The sequence below is a fragment of the Columba livia genome, chromosome 11, assembly GCF_036013475.1.
Source record: "Columba livia isolate bColLiv1 breed racing homer chromosome 11, bColLiv1.pat.W.v2, whole genome shotgun sequence".
NCBI lineage: Eukaryota > Metazoa > Chordata > Aves > Columbiformes > Columbidae > Columba > Columba livia.
Genome location: NC_088612.1, coordinates 1806253 through 1826825, shown reverse-complemented (window position 1 = coordinate 1826825; position 20573 = coordinate 1806253). Strand labels below are relative to the sequence as shown.

General features: G+C 39.6%; 1 protein-coding gene across 4 annotated transcripts in view; it reads right to left on the bottom strand.

Annotated features, from left to right (window-relative positions):
- The window catches only part of SEMA6D (semaphorin 6D), a 501178-nt gene that overhangs the window by 228513 nt on the left and 252092 nt on the right, over positions 1–20573 (bottom strand). For 2 of the 4 annotated variants that reach the window (XM_065076441.1, XM_065076444.1), the window contains exon 3: positions 16842–16953. The exons of the other annotated variants lie outside the window; for them this stretch is intronic. The gene's annotated coding sequence lies outside the window, so the exon portion shown is untranslated. The remainder of the gene's footprint in view (positions 1–16841; positions 16954–20573) is intronic. 4 annotated transcript variants of the gene reach the window in all.

Genomic DNA, 20573 nt, shown 5'->3' with positions numbered 1-20573 from the left:
AAACAGGATACTGTAAAGTTTATTGGCTTTCTGTAGAGTTTAAAGTTATTTCGTCTTATGACAGTCATAAAATGTAACTCCAGAGGGAATTAAAAGGTAAATAAAGAGTTTGGATTTGAATCTTTCCCTGTTTTCTTTGCCTTTATGCTTTGACTCCGGAGCAACTGGCTTGGCAACTCCATCTCCCTTGCTTATCTCCTAAAACATTTCTAGTTCAAACACCCAAATGTTTGAGCTAGACACTCCTCACAGTATTGTGTGGAATCAAGCACAAGCATATGTTATAGCAGCAACATAGAAAACAGAAAAGGTTTTATATTATTTACCTAGCTCCCTGTTCCAAATGGCACATAGCAAGAATTGAAGTGGACATATTCAGAATATTAGAAGAGTTACGAGTTCTTGAGCTCAATATAAGCTGCTGTTCACCATTTTTTCCTGGTACTCTACACATAACTGTGCCCCAAGACAGAAAAGAATGGTGCAGTCAGAATTAGAAGATAAATTATCAAACATCTGTTGATCATAAAAACTAAACAAAAAATCTCCACTTCATGATGTTGTAACACAGCTGTCCACTCCTTTTAAAATTGCATTTATAAATATCCATCCTTTTTTGGTTTCAATTAAGCAGATAGCCCAAGCAGAAGTAGCATAGACCATGAATCTATACTTTCTTCTCTGTGCTCTTTGCAACATGTTTGATCACTGCTATTTTATACTGCCTGCTATAAATACTGTATCAATCCATTAGGAAAAAAAAACCCAACCACCAACCAAAACACCTCTCTTTTTTTTTCCCTTTATGTTTTAAACTCCTAAAAAAATTATAACAGAATGGAGAACAAGGTACTACAATTGCATCTTCATGTCTTTTCTGTAACAGACATCCCATTCTTCTCTTGCATCCCACTACTAACAGTTCATTTGAGCATAACGGAATGGCATACATTTCTCTGTTTGTCAAAGGAGCTCCATTTACATTTCCATGGTGACATACACAGCTCTGTTCTTTGTTACTCAGGAGTAAAATGTGCAGGATCTCTGCCACATATTAGAAATGCCAGTACATGCAATTTTAATTGCAAAAAGTCCTTCTACCCTTTAATTCTATTATTTCTGTCTTGCTCACTTGCCAACCGTCTTGGCATTACCGGCTGTTTCACAACACCCAACTTCTACCAGAGAGGGCAGGAAGCGGAGCCTTCTCTGAGGCATTTGGGACAGGTCCAAACCCTTCCATCCTCCCTTTTTACTCAGTTCTTGTTCTCACACAATTCCCATTAACTGATGTGAGAATTTTGACTGCATAAACACGGAGTCTGGTTGTTCAGATCCAGCCCAGTGTCTGTAAAGCACAGAGCTCTAGTTCTCATCAATAGACCCGTTTCAATGAGCAAGACCCAGTGCACCTGAGTGCAACGTGCAGAATCAAACTTCAACAGTTCAATCAGTGCCTTCCCCTGGAAGGAAAAGTTTCCGTCCTTTGACCTGACACGTTCGATTACGCTGGCCCATGGAGGGGAAATGGAGAGACAATTCAAATACAGAATCTATTTCTGCCTCTCAGTAATAAATCATCATATTTCCCCATCAATGCAGTAAGATGTATGGACAATAAAATGTTGTTGGCTTGACTTTTCACGGCTCACACAAGTTACAGACTACAGAAAAAATATTGGGCCAGATTCTCACCTGGCAGGGCCAGCACGGATACAGAAAAGAATCCAGCCCGTTCTTTTCAAAGGCCCGTCATGTTCGTTCTTTTCAATATCACTTTGCTTCTTCCTTGCAAGGCAAACGCCATAGTCCTTCTCTCTAATAAGGCCCCACCACTCTCCTGCAGTTTCAGAGGGTGTGAAACCTGCCTCCTGTTCCAGCCTCAAAAATCAAATCAATCACGCGCACATTTTAAAACATGTTTGGTACAAATGCCCCAGGGCAGAAGCACGAAGAATGTAAAATACCACGAAATAAGTGTTTTAGAAGTTAAATAAGAAAAATGGATTTTTCTTTTGGACCTAAAAATAGAAAGCATTTGAAAGCTGTAAAATATAAAAGAATCACATTTCACAGTTGTGGAGACTAGTGAATAAATGGGTAGGGTCTATTAGGTACTGTCTGTGCATGTGGACGAGCTAAAAGCCTTTTAGAAGCTGAAAAATATCTCTGTTGAAAAGACAGAACCAAGAGATGCAAACCCTTGTGAGCTGGGATCAAACTTTAAAGTCAAACCTATTATTAGAGCAGGTCAATTAGGTTCATTTCAAACCAGGCTACTACAATAGAAAAAGAAAAATCATCTGTGAAGCTGTTTTCAGGCCCTGATAAGGCCATGCTCAATGGTAACATCAAAGGCTGGATGTTGCAATATTCACAAATAAAAAACCCAGACACAATCAAATCAAGATTAAAGTTTCTGCAGCTACTTTGAAAAAAAAGTGTTCTGCTTTACCGAGACTGAAATACAGCAATGTGTTTGGGGTTTTTGGGCGTTTAAGAGAGAACTGCCCCAGCCACTGTACAAGTCTTGTCCTCTTTCCGCTGTCCCTGAAGAACCCGCTCCTGTCTCACAGTCTCTCTGGATGTGACTCTGTCTCCCTTTTCCCAAATTACGTTAATCCCCCGGTCTCCTGGCTATGTTGCTGGAAGTATCTATATTAGCTAGTAAAAATCATTAAAGGAAAACACTATGAGTATCCCAGGTAATGCAGATATAAACTGGATTACAAAGTTAAACGCCTTATTGGATTTTAAGTAAAATGTACTGTAATTCTTCTGTCTGGACCTCTGTGGCCAGTGTGGAGAAGAGATCAGATGCTTTCTTAAAGCACAGCTTATTTTAGCAATAGTACCAAAGCACTTAGGATTAAATACTGTATAAAAACCAAGGAGTTTATATTAATGACTGCCTTCTCCTGAGCTTATTTAAACCAGCTGAATCTAGCAAAAAGGAAAAAGTATCAAAATGAATAGCATTGAGATTATCCTTTACCATTTTGCAGGTAATTGTACAGATGCAGGTATTTTGAACCATTTTTTTCCTTGTGCTTGCTTTTTCTGAAGAGGAAAGCGAAGTTTTTCAGAGTGACATGGTTTAGTCCCAGCGGGCAACCAGGACCACACGGCCGCTTGCCCACTCCTCCCCCGCCCAGGAGGATGGGGAGGAAAATAGGGCAAAACCAACAACAAAACCCAGCAACATGGGTTGGGATAAAAACGGTTTAACAAGACAGCAAAGGGAAGAGATATACAATAATGATATTAACAATAAAAGAATATAGGAAGTGAGGGATACACAGTTCAATTGTGCACCACACAGAGAACTGATGCCCAGCCCGCTCCCGAGCAGCAATGCCCTCCCCTGGCCAGCTCCCTCAGTTATACAATGAGCACGACATTGTATGGTATGGAATACCCCTTTGGGTCAGCTGTCCTGGCTGTGCCTCCTCCCAGGCTCCTGTGAACATTAACTCTATCCAGCTGAACCCAGGACACACAGTCACTGTTCACAAATGTGGGGGCTTTTATGATAGTGTTATTTAGTGTCAGGTGAACTTACAGGACTCGTTTGCTTTTTGTTTGCTTCCATAGCTGCTATTTGCTGTAATTTATTTCCAGTACCAGTGGAATAAGAACTTGTCCTTTTCCTTTCAGAGATCATGAGTAAACCAGTCTAGGAACTCTGCCTATTAATTCCTTTGGTTTATTTAATGTGTATCATAGAAGTTTTTACTGCAAGCACATTTGCTAAAAAGGGACTCTTCCCTATGGTGATGTACTGGGAGTCAACAGAATTAACACACGTTCACTCAGAGACTGTCTCATGCTGCTGCTGGACACTGTGGCTGATGGGACCAGAATACGGGCTCTGGCCATGGGAGCTCCTGCAGCGCCCAACTCTTGACACCACGCAGGAACAAAACCTGCTCAAATCTATCCCTGTTCTTGCTTTTTGCTCAAGCTGTAACGCAGCTGTATGTTAGTTCTTGCATCCATCTCGTATTCCCGCTCCTGCCTGTTCAGCCTCTGACTCCCGCTCCTGCCTCTGGCTTAGTCCTGCGATCCCTGTGCCCAACCTGATATCCGTCCTTAGAGCTGCGAAATCCCTAGGGAATCTGAGCTGGTCTCCAAGCAGGAGCTCTCACCGAAATCACAAACTGTGCTGAACAGCTCCACTCTTCTTGTGATAATTCCACCACAATTTCCGCTGTCATTCAAAACATATTAACAAAGCTCTTTGCCACAGAATTTTAACTGTACAATTTCTGCAAAGTATCTGTCACTATTATGAAATTCCCCTTCTTGCTGAATCTGAAAAAGGTCAAAAATATCTATCTTCCCATGAATTAAAAAATTCTAGAAGAACCTTTCAGAGAAATGACAAATAATTTTGACTAAACCATTCATCTCAATAATGCTTTTCATTTCATTATTGTTTGGATCATACTTTTAATTGATTATATTCTATTACACAAACTAAAAATGAAATGGCTTATATTATTTTTAATGCTAAATTTTGCTATTACCATTAAAAATATTGATCAAGCAAACAGATCACTCTGAAATGCTCTGGCAAATTTAAATCTGCGTTTTCTATTGTGAAACTGCTCCACCACGTTTTTCTTCTTTTACCAGTTTTAATTTTGAACAGGCACATGGTACTGTGCTAGAATTCAAAGGTATCTGATGGATGTTCTCAATTATTTCCAATACCTGTGGCTACCACAGGCCGTGCTGACAGTCAGGAATAATCAGCATTTAAAGATGCCTGGATGTAGGAGAGAAATGCATTATACCTTCTCAAGTAGTTACAGGATGGATGATACGTCTCACACTTGCTTATTGCGAGGATCCTCAAGTGCCTGCATAAATAGGAGTCATGCAAAGCCACCTTTATATTGGATATTGCAGTTATAAGCTCTCTATATGGACACGAATAGACTAAATATTGCGGTACCTTAGATTTTATGACTTGTCGAGAAGCTAAGCAGAGCGGAAAGCTGTAAAAATAAAAACTTTCAGCTCCACTAAGCTGAAAACTGATATCTAAGATATCAGAAATATAGCTTCTGGTTCACATCACTAAAAAACTCATCCTCCCAGAGGGTTCTTGCCCCTCTCCCCACAGCAACTCAACTAGAGCTGATACGATGCCAATGGAGGTGCAGGAGCATGATCAGTTTGCTGAGGTGACTCAGCTCTACATCTTTTAATCACATCTAGATTTTTCAGCCTCTAATTCCTTCCAGAAAAGGTTCTGAACAGAAGGCCACTGCCTCAGGCCCACTCAAGGTAAGACAGAAATAATGAGTTTAAGGAAAGCCCTTCTGGAGGGATTTATCAAGCGCAGCAATTATTCTCATCATGTAAGACGCGCCTGCCCTCAGCAGTTTGCAATGGCAGACGGGTTTCCGAATATGCAGTCACTGTTGGAACTGACGTTTAAACCCAGTCAAGGATATTTGCTAGGTTATATTTTCACAAGAACAACTTCTGAAGTTGGGTATGGAATATACGTCCTGCAAAAAATAGCCAGAAAGACCCGAAAAGTAAATAGCTGAATGGCTGAGAGACTCAAATGAGACCCAGGCTATGCCCCTGTTTTGGATTATGTACAACAGGGATAATATTCCAGGTAAGTACCCTAATCGGCCAAATGAGGCAGCTGCCAATCTTTTACTTTATAAGTATTTATTAGTTCAGGAAAAGAAGATGGATGCAATAGCTTGGTGGTTGGAGTAGAAGTGAGTCTGGGAATCAGATCAAACTCCAGCCAAATCCTGGTCTCAGACATTATTTTTCTCTCCAGTCAGAACTGAATACAAACTTTCCTGTTGGAATAGAACTGCCAAAGATAACCAGAACTGGAGCAAACCTAAAACACACGTTTGTCTGGGATGTGAGGAGTTGTAACACTGGCTCACACTCCCCTTTGCTACTCTATGTGCTGTTCCAAGCAGGAATTTAATAGATACAAAGAACCAGCCTAAAAAGTTTTGAAAGCGACCCATGTGAAAACTTGCCTTAAATGAAGAAGAAAGAAAAAAGATTAGCGCTTTCATTACTGATGTCATGCAGGTTCCACATCACCTTTAAAGTTTTAAATAAAGAGAGAAATATTTTCAAGGCCATCTTTTGGTATCAGAAAATTAGAAAACGTGATACTACCTCTAGCAAACGTGTGACAGCAATTGTCAGAACCGTCTATTGTGCACAATGGTTTTAAATGAGATTATAACATTATGTAAGCCATCATGGGAAGAGAGCATCTAACATCAGATAGTTGATAGCAGCAGAAGTGACAAAAAGCAGAGTCAAAAGAGCATTGCTGATGCAATAAACATTAATTTTCAAGAGGAATTCTATAGCTTTTAGATTCTATTTTCTTACGCACATTTAAGATAGGATAATTTCAGTTGGATAATGAATATGGTCTTCCAGTTGAAAAGTCAATATTTAGCATCTATTGTGTTCTGGTTTGTGGGACATACTCCATTCAGATAACAGTGATTTAAATCAAATTATCTCCAGAAATATATGGAAGAAACATTGAATATGTGCCATGAATCAAAAGCACATATTTTACAACACTAGACTTACAACAACACTCCTGTCTGCAGAACTAAGATCAGTTTATTCTCTCCCTGCGCTCACTGTGTTGATCTTAGAAAGGGCAGCAGACGATTCCTTTGCATTAACCCACAAAAGCCTTTTTTTTTTGGTTTATCTACCAAACATTTTGAAGGTTATAATTAAATAGTTCCAGGCTACCCTAATGCTTTGTCAACATGAAGGAGTTTACATTTGTTAATTGATAATAATTCAGTAAGGGTTTAATCTCACATTTATCCACTGTCCCTTCTCAGATTGTGGACAACCATGGATTCATGTTTTTATTTTGTAAATTTAAATCCCTAAGTGAAATTAACTATGATTGGAGTTATGATTATTAGGACTCTAATAATACCATAGGGTCCAATTCTGTTGTTGCCCATGTGTAGCTTTTACATTGGATTTAGACCAATAGAACAAAACGTTTTATCGCTGAGGCAACAAAAGCATATTAATTGAGATTTGTAACACCATATTGGGGAGGAAAATATTATTATTTCTGTTTTCCACATGAGGAAACAGACATGAAGAGACAAGGACGTTCATTGAGATGGTCTCAGTTCCATTCCAGCTGTTTTAAATTGAGGAAAATTATTCTCAGGTTCTTTCAGGCACAATATTGGGTATCTAAAATAAGAGTTAGAAATATATCCTTGAATGGATGGAAGAAAGGTTACAGACAAAATGAAGGAGTGTTTGTAAAATAGCTGTATTAGATGCTTTCTTTCCTTTTTTGAATATGAGGGTTAAATAAGTGATTTACTGTACCATACATTATCCTTGCTAATGGTTCAATGCTATAACTCCAAGTGGTATAAATCATTCACTGTCCTTATACACACTTCAACCATGAATGCAATAACCTGGCGGATCACTAAAAATAATTAAAATGCAAGGGGCTGGCTAGTTTGAGATATTCCTGTATTCTGTCCCCTGTAGCTTGAAAAATCTTTCACTGTACTTAAAGATGGATGTGGAATATCAGCTTTTATAAGCTACATGGCAAAAGATATCATTAACTTTCGAATAAAGAAGTGCTCCCCTAACCTAAAACTACAGTATCACTAACTGCTAGGAAAGGTAATGACAATCTTTACTGGTCCTGAAAGTCAGTTACATACTTCAATGAACACATCCATGGAAATAATATATAAAATGGTGCTAGGAATAACCTTTTGAGGTCAACGGTGCTGGAGATTTCACTCCTACGACCATCTACTCCAGTGCTGAACGCATTTCATACATGGGGCACTAGCACTTATGCCAGGTATGAATGTGGACGTTTTGAATTCGGGTGTCAGGTGCACGACTATATCCCATCTATTTGAGTAGGATGTATTACCTAAATACTTCAGTTCTTCTCTACCGGCTACCAGCAGCAGGTCCGACCCCAGATGGCTCAGCTGCTTCCTCCCCCTCACGTGATGTACGTTCTCAAAGCTGATATGTCATGGTGCCCATGACATTGCCAGGCAGTGGTTACATTCTGGTACCTCCTCACTGCAGCTATACTTCCTAAACTCTGGAGAAAGTTAGATAACCTTTAAAGTTGTACTTATCTGAGTCAGACCTCCAGTCTTAAGCTGAACTCACTTATGACATAGGGATAAATTAAACTCACTGGCTTCAGAGAATTACTTCGGAGTTTTTCCAATGAACAATCAGATCTGGGAACTAAGACTTTCCGATAAAATCAAATATATGAAGCTGCTGGAAAAGCTATTTCACTACCACCTTCTCAACTGCCAGTGAAATAAAAAGAATGGTATAGATTGGATTAAAACTCACTAAGTTTAGGTAGACAAGCCAAGCTTTCTTAATTCTAAAAGTAATTACAAGTATATTCTAGCAAGCTAGGAGCTGACCTTGAGTGAAAAGAAATATTCAGAAGGTTGAGTAGTCTTAGGAATGGATATAATGTACATAAAAAAGGCAAACCACCAAAAGTAGTGAAGTAGCCCAATCTCTTTTGTTTACAGAAATAAGAACCACAGGAAAAGCAAGGAAAGGGGAGAAATCTGGAGTTGGGCTACAAGAAGAAACCAATACGAAGGAAAAAAGGAGTAGTATATTACCATGATGAAGATTAAGTAACATACCCAATTCTAACGTATGGCCCATTTTGCAAGAAGGAAAATTAACATAATGTGATAAACAGAGGAGACTCAACAAATCATTAAACCTTTGTAAGAGTGGATGTTCCAAAGCATCAGCATAAATTTCAAAATCACCCATAATGAAAAGTCTTAATGAGTGAAGAATCAAATCAGGAGTCAGCTTCGGCCATTAGGTAACAAATCAGAATGAGTATTTGGTTGGTGATAGAAAATGCAAATGGCATGAACTGGAAAGCATGCTGAAGGAATAAGAGTTTAAAATCCAAAGGGTGAAAAAAGCAGTAGGCAAAGCAGTTCAGACAAACAGAGGAGGACCATTAAATCTGGGCAGACAGCTCTCCACAGAGAGCATACATCACTAGGAGTGGGGTGGGTTTTTTTAGCTGGAACATACAGTACTAATTTCTTTGTACTTGGAATGAGGATAAAGAATTCAATTAAATTGGCTGCAAATTGGATGTGTCTTTAGTTGTGCTTGCAGGACCTTACTGTTATTTCATGTACCTCAGTTGGCACCATTGTATATGTCAGACGTTATGGGAGCGCTCACATGAAATCGCTTTTTGGTTCGAATGATGGCAAAAAACAAGTGTGAAGATTAAGTTATCCTCTTTATCATGGGATCTGGAACAAAACCTAAAATCCCTTTAGTCCTGGACCTGTGGCCACTTCCAACAGCAGAGGGCTCCCTGTGGCAAATGCTCTGGCTGGGAATGATGCCCTGGAGCACCTGCAGCCTTCACCACTGGCGACCTACACCCCAAAGTAAGTTGGTTGATCACAAATATTTCTGAGATGGATGAAATATTGCACTGATCTGACATTTTTCACACAGAGACTCCACCGAAAGTCCCCTCCAGAGTGATAAAGGACCGAATCTGCCATCCTGTTCCAAGAAGAATATCAATCTATCCTGCTCCATGCAGATCATGGGACACATTCCTTTCCAACAGATACACATTTTCACGTCAAGGGAACGACATTTGGCTCAGGCACTGCACTAGACAATGCAGATTTATAAAACTGCTTCAAAAGAACTTGTTTTTTGAAAAAGGAACACTAAATATTTTGGTTTAGGATTTTTCAAAAACTTTATATTTCTTTGGTTATGCTTAGAACTAGAGGAGGAGTCCTGACAAAGCTAAAATGAGAGCTGGTCATTGATCATCACCAAAATTAAAGCAAGCTGCAGCAACTTCAGCCGCAGCGTTTTACTGGGTAATTTTACTCATCAAAGTAGTTACAGTTGGTTGATTCAGGCTCACACTATGCAGAAACATGTTCATAGTCGGCTGCAGTGAGTCTGCCGTGGTATCTTAACCAGAGACTACAGAGTTTTTGTTTAATAACGCTCTCAGATTTGGGACAGTAAATGGACAGTTTTGTCTGTGCTTAGGCAGGTACACTGGGAACTGCTTATTAAAGTAGCAAAAATCAATATGTAGTGCAACGTGACAAGTTATCAGCCATGATGTTTTGTTTTACATGTCTTTAAATGCATTTTTAGGTAGCGCTTCTGTATCATAAATATTGCTGTTGTAACTGCATCTCTTGGAGTTGAGTAGATCTATGAGTACCATTTTCAGAGACACTCACAAGTTGTAATCAACGCCTTATGTGGCAATAGGTTGTAGGTTGGCTCCTAAATATTTGTATCTGTTTCTAGAATAGCATAGCACAAAGTGTTATCTTAGTCCTAAAAATATCTGCTCCCTTTCCTAAATATCACTTCAGTTTTTTAGTTTGATCTACAATGGAAAAATAGCTTATAAATCAATCTAACCTCATACAATTGAGTCTACAGAAAAAAGTACTTTATGGGATAAGAGGAAGATTATAGATCCTTTCAGAAGTAGCATTTCAAAAGCCAAGTACAGCTGGAAACAGACATTTTTTGTAGTAAGCATTGGTCTTTGGTAACAAAGCCTTGCTTCAGTGATAAAAGGCTCCCTAACAGTACTTTAATTGAAACTTTCTATCTGAACGTTGCCTGAAACTCTGCTAAATGCTGCTTTCTTGCTTCAATTCAAATTTTCTTAATCTTCATTTTCACATTGAATATTGGTACACTGTCTGCCTCATTATGCTAAAGAAAGATGAAGTGAGCTATTAACATGCTGAACAGCCTACGAGATGTTACGATATAGAATGTCATTCATTTTTATGAGTTGGCTGTCAGTGTGTGCTGCAATAAAGTTATAATTTCTCACTGACAATATGTGATGTCTGGAGCCACTGCACAATCCTTATTAAAATTTCAATAATTGTAAATCAAAGGCAAGCAAATACGACTTTTATGAAATGGTCGCTTCTGAAAGTCAACGAGTACAAAGTGGTGGAATACAAAACCAGAATGTTATTATTTTGTTGTTCCAAGTCATCGTCATCATCATCCTACAGTTGTTCTTCTCTTGCACAAGGCAGGGTGTGCGTGGTAATATACACATACTGTAGGGTTTTCAGGAGCAGCGTGCTTACCTTGCTGGCATTACAGTGACACTGAAGTACTGCTTGTTTGTCACTCTTCACTGGCTCTTCCTTTATGTGGCTCTGAGTATCATCAGAACATTTCTAGAAATGTCTACTGCAACAATTCATTATAGATCTTCATCAGTAAAGTCGGGAGTCTTTGGAAGCAGTGCTATGGCTTGGCAATGGGAAAACTCAGAAGAGATTTCAGACTGCTTACACGCATACACCGGTGAGCAAGGGTTTCAAACCCCATTTTCTCATTACTTTCCACAGTTGTGGAAAATAAATAGCTTCTATATACATGTAGCTGTGCAATGGTTACATCTTTATTTCTACTGCCACGATTATTATTTCAAATCAGAAAGGTAAGAATTCTCTGTCACTGTCCAAAACATGGTGAACTTTCATTTTGAGTTGACATAACCCAGAAGATCAGAAGTTCAAGTTGTCATAAAACATGCCCTCAAAATAACAGCTTTTTGGAGTTATTACATACAGACCGAAGTGTCCCAGTCACTGAATTGACTGCACAAGGTCTCGATGTTATTGGGCCATTTGGAATTACTGTAGCACTTGTCCCTGTTATTTTCAGTTCTATTCAGAGTCATTATTACTTGCAAATGACTCCATGACAAGCTGAATAAATGCATTCATCGAATGTTTACAAACACTGCACATGGGATAAATAATTATATAGATATGTTTGGGATTTTATTAAACAGATTTTAAGTATCAAGCACCAGCCAGACTCCTGGGGCTCCATATAGCTCCATATAGCTATGATACAAAAGCTCGGTACCCTCCACTCTCTCACAGTATCAGGAATGTTTGCACTACAGTGGTATGCCAACAGGCAAAAATATTTTTAGACACTTCAATGTGTAACATCTCTCCATTTCTATTACTTAGGTTATTTATTTATCTTCATTATTTAAAAATTAAGTCCAACATACTTATTTCATGACTGCACCTGGCATGCTTTCTGAGTGTTAAGTACTAACTTTATTTCTAAGTTTACGTCTCTTTTAAATTGACTAACTCTACTAAAATTTACAGCATAACAGCAACACTCACATGTCAGGTATGATAAATAATCTTCAGTGTCAAATTTCCAGTACATCAACATCTCCGATGTAGTTCCTCAAGTCCGAAGCGTCAGCACAAACAAATGCAAAGCTCTGGGCAAATGCAAAACTCAGTCTCCGGTCTTGCACAGAAATACCTGTGCACAATTCAAGCAATTGTATTTGAAAAGGTGTCACTTCACGTCAGCAGCATACAAACACAATAAATAATGCATGCTGGTTCTCCTAAACTTGATTTATTACCACAAGTGCCTTACCATTGCTGGAAAAGTTTTATAGCTAGTAGCATAAGTCAAAGAACAGCTGTCCACGTCTATCAGAAAACTCCCTGCTGGAAAAAAAAAGCAATGACTAACCAACTTAGCCACAGGAAATATTCTCTACAATTGTTTCTTTAACATCAGGTCTCCTCATATACCCAGAATATCATATAGTGAGATTCTGACCTTCATACCAAGACTCAGTGAGACATGAAACGTTATAGAGAGACAAGACTTCCACCGAAACCTAAAGGAACGAGGTACACAATTCATGATGACTCAGCGCTAGTGAGAAAGATGCTATTTTAAAGATGACAGCTGAAGACAACTGGTCTAATGAAGGATAAGACAACTGCAGCAAGCGAGAAGACTTCAGCTGGTATAGCAGCACCTGGAGATTTCTTTGGAAGGACGTGTTTCAGTGGCACTCAAAAGATCAAACATCTCTTGCTACCCAAAACAGCTGGAAAGCTAAACATATGGCCTGATTATCTTTGTTTGATATATTTGATAGATTATCATTTGAAGCAAAATACCTCAATGCCCACTCTAATTAGCATCAAACCAGTGGATGAACAGAAAACCTCTAACGCAGAATGATGGACTGGTGATTGTGCTGACTGACATTTTGATTCCTAGCTATAAAGAAGCTGCATAAGTCACCCAAAACATCTGACACGGACTAGCAAATACTCTCACGACTTCTGTCTGCGCTGCTTCTTGGAAAAGGGTTTCCGACAAAATTGTCGGAACCTCATTGTTCTTACGGTACTGTTTCTCAAAACACTTTTCAAATAGATTTACTCATTTACTGTGAAAAGACTTGGAATGACAGAAGTATTAGTAATAATACATTATTTAAAACATTAAAAAGATCTAAAATCTTGTTCTTATATACTAGTATGCAATTACTTTAGGGTCTGATATTTTGTGAATGGCCAAGGTTAGAAACACATCCTTCCATGTGGTACATCCTTCAAAAGCAGTCCAGTGCTAACAAGTGACACCCAAGAACATGCCACTGTGTTATTTTTCCTTGCTTCTCAACCCATTTCCTAATAATTTATTTGATCGCCGATCTGTAAATGTCCATATATCAAGCGTTAGTTTTTAAAGGAATCATGTGATGACCAGAACAAAACCAGATCTAACATATTTGAATTACAGGGATATATATCTTTTGTGACAACTCAGTTCCGTAATGAACGATTATTTTACAAGATAGATCGGTATCGTTAGTTTTGCCTTTTAACAGAGAATACCCAATCCTTGTGAGGTCCTTAGCATTTAAGCTATCGAGAAGAGATTGCATAAGCAACAGTTAGATCTTCTAAGACTGAAATACTTAGTATTCTTCCATTTAGCAGTAAGTTGTGAAGTTTGATTTAAAAATGGTAATTCTACCAATTAGCTCATCCTGCTCAAATACACACATACCATTGGGAAATATAAAAATGGTTTATTAAATCAAAAGATATGACTGCACTTCAACGAGCACATGGGCATTAGAGATCAAATATTCCCTACAGATTAATCCCCATGGCATCACAGGCTGATTTGGCTTGCTGGTATTACATTAGTAAACCATCTAATCCAATTTAGAGCAGGCCACGAATGTTCCATCCATTACGGTATTTCTAGTGTCATTAGAAGCAGATGGATTGAATAAGCATCCTAAGTCAGCCTGCGGCATGCAAGCAAATCACTGTGACTTGCCCTGCAAAATCTTTATTAAAATAAAAAATAAGGGAAAAGGGAAAAAAAAGGGAAAAAGCCATGTAATAAGATGGAAGTTCTCTGTATGATTTTGATTTGTCAACTTTTGCAGTCAGCAAAATTTCTTGGTACTTCAGTACAGAAGATTTTTCTCTCGGTAAGTCAGGACAGAGTGGATTTAAAGACATGAGGAGCAGGCAGCTTGTTTCCAAGGAAAACCGTGGAAAAAACCCACAATAAACAATAACAAACAAAGTAGGCTGAATGAGGGCAGAACATGATACCACTCTCACAAATGAAATCTACTGTAGAAAATTGGAGTAACTATAGTAATAAAATCTATCAATCAAATATATTACAAAGGTTGCAATAGGAAGGATGAAAGGAGCATCCAAACTTTGTATTCACGCAAAATGAAAAACACTGAAGTGCATTAGAAAAACAGTATTTTCATTCCGAACAGGTACACCTGATAGAAAATCAGTTCTTCAATAAGAAAGTAAGTATAGGACTAAAATGTTGGTGACAGTTCTTTGAGGCGACACAGCTATCAGAAAGATTTCAGAAAAGGGCTGTGCTGCAGCTTCGAAGAGCCAGGAATCAAACCAAATAAAATCATCAAAATGGCATGTAACCTTTGCTGCCCTCGGAGCCCTATCACGTTCATCAGCAGGGCCACGCACGGCGCCGCGGCGCTGTTTAAGCAACCAGCCATAAAGAAGAAACGCTGTGCCAATGCACAAGCGGGTGGATACCTGCTCCTGTTCAGCAATAAGAGGGCTCCCGTGTTTGTGAGTGATTCACGAGTGTCTAACAGCAAAGCTGCTCTGCTGTCAGTCAGACAGCTCTTAATCTTGTCTGGACCCTTTGCATAATAACCGAGTTACAAAGGAAACTGTATTGATTCTGTGCATACTAACTGCAGGAAAAATTAACAGCTACCCAGAAGTGCAGAAATGGACCTGGCAGGAATGATTTTCACTGCAAACAGCTATATATCCGGACCAAAACAATTTAGCAATTGAGGAAAACATGTACAGGTCCCAGAGAGGGTGACATTCTCAAAATGTGCACAAATACCAGACATTTCCGGAAATTCATTTCTTGGATCTTCTTCCCCACCTCCCTGAAAATACTGGAAGTTTGAACAAGTACACTTGGATTATTAGGGGAGAGCACACAATTCTCCAACCAAAACAAATGTTCTACATTTGCAGGTTTTCATTCTTTTACTGAAAACAGATTTTCTTTACTTTCAAAGGAAAACAAACGCCTTCTATGGAAGAAAAAATACACCCCAAATCCAACCATCACCTCAACAAATGCTTAATTTTCTGCAAGAAAACGTTGAAGACAAAGTTTTCAACACAGTTTATTCAGAATCCTACTCAAATTTCTCTTCAAAAATTAAATCTTTTTACAGCGCTACATTGAAAAGCTCAGTCTTAAATTAAATCCATCTGAGAGAAATAAAATGGGAGAAATACTACCAAACGCAGTAATCCGTCCTTAAACACAATGACAAACTTGCACCAAGACTCTGCTCTCATTTTCCATGTCCTTTTATCCCAACAGGCCTGTCCCTGGCAAACCCTTCTCAGCAGGACATGGAAAACTACATTCAGCCAGCTAGAGCTGGGGAAATCTGCTCTATCCTTTGCTTACACTGGCTACACTGGTGCCAGACATTATTATTGTTATTAATAGCACAAACCCAGATTGCAGCAGTAAATCATATTCCTTCCAGAGCTGATTACTTGGTCAAATGTTTATCATCAGTGTAAATGACAAAGTACCTGATTAACAAAATCCAAAGTCTTGTTCTGAAGTAAAAGGGCCTTAGCCCTGCAATTTCTCTAATGAACTTCCCTTCTGGTCCATAGTAGAGCACATCAGATTTACCAAATCCAAATTCTAAATAAAAGTGCAGATGCTTTGTGGAATTAATGAGTGAGCACTAGATTGAATCATAGCCACATGTTGCTTCTCTATGAAACAGTGGTTTGAAGAATTGCACTTTGTTCTTCCCTTCCCTTTTGCAAGGCATAGAAATACTTCACTCCCTTATTTTTCCGTCTGGTTTGGCTTAGCTGGGTTGGAAGAACATCAGGCGAGGACACTGGAGAGAAGGATTCAGTCCTTCCTTGTTCTCCTCTGCCTCTCAAGATACAAGTACAGACCCGCTGTTCCCCTGTCCACAAGCGGTAGTCTAACCTGTGTACTGCCTTGTGTTTCCTTGCCGCAGATCTGTTTTCCCTGGCACACTGTGAAAATAGTCTTCTCACCAATGTCAGGCCCTAGTCGGAGATGCCAACATGGCAAAGAGTTGGGAATGGGGCAGAGAGGTACTTCTAATAGACAATTCTGCCTGCCACTAACTAACCTTCCCCATAGAAGTGACTTTCTGGCATTGAACAACCAACCTAATGTCTCGGGTATATACCTGGAGAGGTAAGTGGGTGAACTCAGATCCAGATGTTCAGCCCTTAACCACTAGACTGATGGGAGAGGCAGACTGTTGTTTGAGGTCTTATCACTATGAGGACATAATGGAAACTCAATTTTTGAGTGCTCACCCATAAGATGGATTCTCATTGTTGAGTCCTTCCAGCTGTCAGTGAAGTTCACCGGAGCATTTGCTCTTTGGTATCTTCAAAACTCAGATGCAAAACGCCCCGAGGTGGTCACCTCACAAAGAAAAGGCACAAATGCACTCATCATCTTGGCGAAGGAGGAAGAATATTTCCCAGCACAGAAACAAACAACACTTAGCCAACTTTATACATTGTTTTACACAGTTTTAGCAAAAAAAAGTTAATGGAGAGATAAAACTCAATTTTCTCCTGATGTCACTTAGCTAATGAAAGAAAGAATACCGGGAAAGGATTTGGCCTCATGTCTACAGCACCAAAAAAATGCTCACTCACTAGCAGATTTTGTATACAGCAAGGAGAAAGGAAAACTAAATGTTACCATGAGTGAACTTGCATTTCCTGATATCTCAAAAGGCATTTGTTCCCAAAGGAGAGCATTAAGCAAAGAGGCAAAGGTTACATTCCAACGCATATCATAAGTGCTGAATGTTACTTGCGATGGAGAATACTTTTGCTTACTCTAGATGCAGCATTTCTAATGAGCCAAGGCACACCAGTGGAATGTTTCAACTGCTCGTCCACAGTTTTGCTAGCTCCTGCATATTCAGACTAGTAGTTGTCCTGAAAGGACGATGCTGGATATGTGCAAGGGACACAGACACTTTTTGATCAGCAAGGCAATTTCCTGGGGCAATGTGCTGATCAACACGCTGAGCTGAAACATCTGCAGGATAAAGGATTTTGTCTGAAAACCCTGTGTTTGATGCCCATCATCATGACAAACTCATTGCGGATTCTGCTCAATGCTTTTTCTGTTTCAGCACTTTCTCACTGTACAAAGAAGCTCCAGCAGCCTCTTAAATGTAGTTGGTAACTCAAAGTACATTTGGGAAATCAGCCAGAGAGGAAGGCTTTTCTTCTGTATGTTTTCCTGCTTTTCTATGAAGTGATGGCAAAGATACACATTTGCCATCATTGCAGGGTTTCCCCTCAGGAAAAAAAAAAAAAAGAGATTGAAATAACAAGTTTTTAGTATTAATACTGCTTGTATTAGAGATGCTTACAGCTGCTTAAAATCCGTCATGTTACTATCTAGCTAGGCAGTTTTTAAACTGTGTATTATTAACTTTTCAAACTACAGCAGTGTAAAAGTCTAGCGTATCTCAAGCTCCAGTTTGCAGAGCTGTCATGTCAAAGACACTTTGCCTCTGTCCTAAACATGATTTGAAAATCATTGCAAGCCAAAGCGTTTGCTGTTATTTACAATGCACTGTGTGCTAGAGACCATACGGACAAGCAGAGGCTCATATACAAATGCACTCCAGTCTGGTAGCAGAATTCACTAATCATGGTTACAAAAGGAACTCACTGGAGGCAGAAGTGAGGTGCCAGACACCCAAGTGAAGGAATAGGGAATGCTAAGTAGAGAAGTGTTTCTGAAGTCCTGAGTTTCTCTTTGAGTATCTATTCCACGCAGCATGGTGCCAGAAAGGGCTACCTGAGCTCATTCCCTGTGGGTCTTCAGTGCGTCGCTTCCCCTGCATTAAACTGCTGTCCTGGTTTTGACCTTGACAACCGCCCTGCCAAGAAGCGTCAATGCTGTGCTACGTTTGGTACCTGAGCTACTGTCAGCATGGTCAGCGTTCTGCTCAAGTAGACCCACTTCACTTACCCCTGGGCCTAATCTTATGAAACATTTCCATACTCTGGCCCGATCCCACCTGGGGGGTGAAGGGCACCTCAACTTTGGACAGGGATGGTGGTAGCAGTTCCTTTGACAATGTGGCTTTCATCTTCCTCACCCTGAAGAGGGCATAGGGAATACTCTCACACCTCCTAGAGCAATGATTTTAGCTGCTCAATTGTTACACAAAGATCGGGAGCAGCCATACTAATACCTGAGCAACCTTTGTACACCAGTGGCTCTCACTAACCGAACTCAGTATTGTCAGTGCGTGCTCATGTGTTCTTCATTTTGGACTGTCAAGTGCAAGAACACCTTGTCTGTCTTTCCAGAACGGCTGCAGGGGGAAGAGAGTGCTCAGCTCACCCAAAATGGGCAGATTGCCTTTCAAAAGTGCCAAAGCTCCCTCGGCATTGAAGAGGCAGAGCAGGGCTTTTGTGCGATCAGTCACTTGTGCTTTCATGTCCTAGTACAGAATTCTTTTTGATGGACTTCAAATACTTCCAAAATGAATGAGCTAAATTTCCAGGCACTGAACCTGCCAGGCATTTTCCCTGGCAGCAAAATCCCTCTCAGCTCTGCAGACAGTGTTCAGCATACAGGATAGGTCTCCATTGCTTTTACAAACTGGATGGCAATGACATGTACTTTTGGAAGGAGTGCTGAGTAAAAGGCTTTGCTTTTCCATCCTGCTCACACCTCCCGGCTGCTTTTCCTCCCAATACAAGGGCAGGCGGTTGCCAGTACTCTCAGTAAAGGGAGGAAAGAGTAAAAACCATTTGTGCATATAGGTGAAAGTACCTGGAAAGTGACCACTTGATCCAGATCCACTGGAATTTATTAGAAAGCATGCCAGTGACTTCAGCACACTTTCCTATCAGAAAACGTTGCCCAGAACATGCTTTACAGCTAAATTAGAAAGCTCTGAATTACAGTCTTGTAATGCAGTGAGCTCAACAGATATTTTATTAGGCTAAAAAGATGCTGTTACAAACCTATAGATCTCTTTACCCTTCTGACAAGGGGGTGCCAATGGGAGGAAAAATGGTAAGGGTGCTCTGTCAGCCACAGGGAGACCCAGAGCTCCCCTATGGGAAGCCACATGTACTAATCCTGTTTGTCTCAGTTGCAAAAGAATTCTTCAAAGTTGAAGCACTCTAAGGATTTATCAAGCACTTTTCGGTCTTCAGCTGGATTTAGCAAGCGAAGCAGTTTCAAAGCCTGTAGATTAGTACTACACAATCGGTCTCATATAAGCAGGCATGACAAGGCTCAGCTTGATGTTTCAGGCAGTGACAGTTTACACGTTTCTGAAGACAAAGGTGCCATTTCACTTGCAAAACAAAGATGAAAAGATTGTTTTACACTTTTGTGAATTGCTTAGGAAGAGAAGGATTTGCCCTGTTGCTGTTGTCAGATAACGCCTACTGCACTTGTCCTCATCACAATGATGTTAACAGGATTGGCAATGCTTAACACGTCTTTACAACTTGGATAATATCTCGTTGAATGGTTAGATTTTCTAAAGTTTTTAAAGAAAACCTGCACAGATACAGTTTTGGGGCATATTTACCATAAAAATAGATGCTGAACTCTGTTACCACTAAGTGCAACTGAGTTTCCTGGAGCCTTCAGTGGGATTTCGCTATGTGAACTTTGAGTTCCAAAGATTTTCTCTTAACAGAAGGAGCTGAAAGAAGCTTCTGAAGCCAAGTTAACCAATGTTTTCGTCTGTGTTCACTATTAAATCTTGTGTTCCCATGCCGTGGGCAGAGAAACTTCAATCACAGTAGGGAGGTAAAGGTCAATTTCTAGAGCTGTTTAAGAGAAAGATGGAAGAAGAAGAACTACGAAATTGTGGATTTTTTTTTTTTTTTTTTTTAATCTTTCAAATTTGAAAAAGGGGAGCTTCTTAATTAACTAAAGAAGGTAGGGGAGAAGCATTAACAAAAAAAGTTGGCATTTTTCTTCAGTTTAATTATGTTTTCCTACATTTTCATATGGAAAGAAGTTCAATCAGCTCTGCTTGA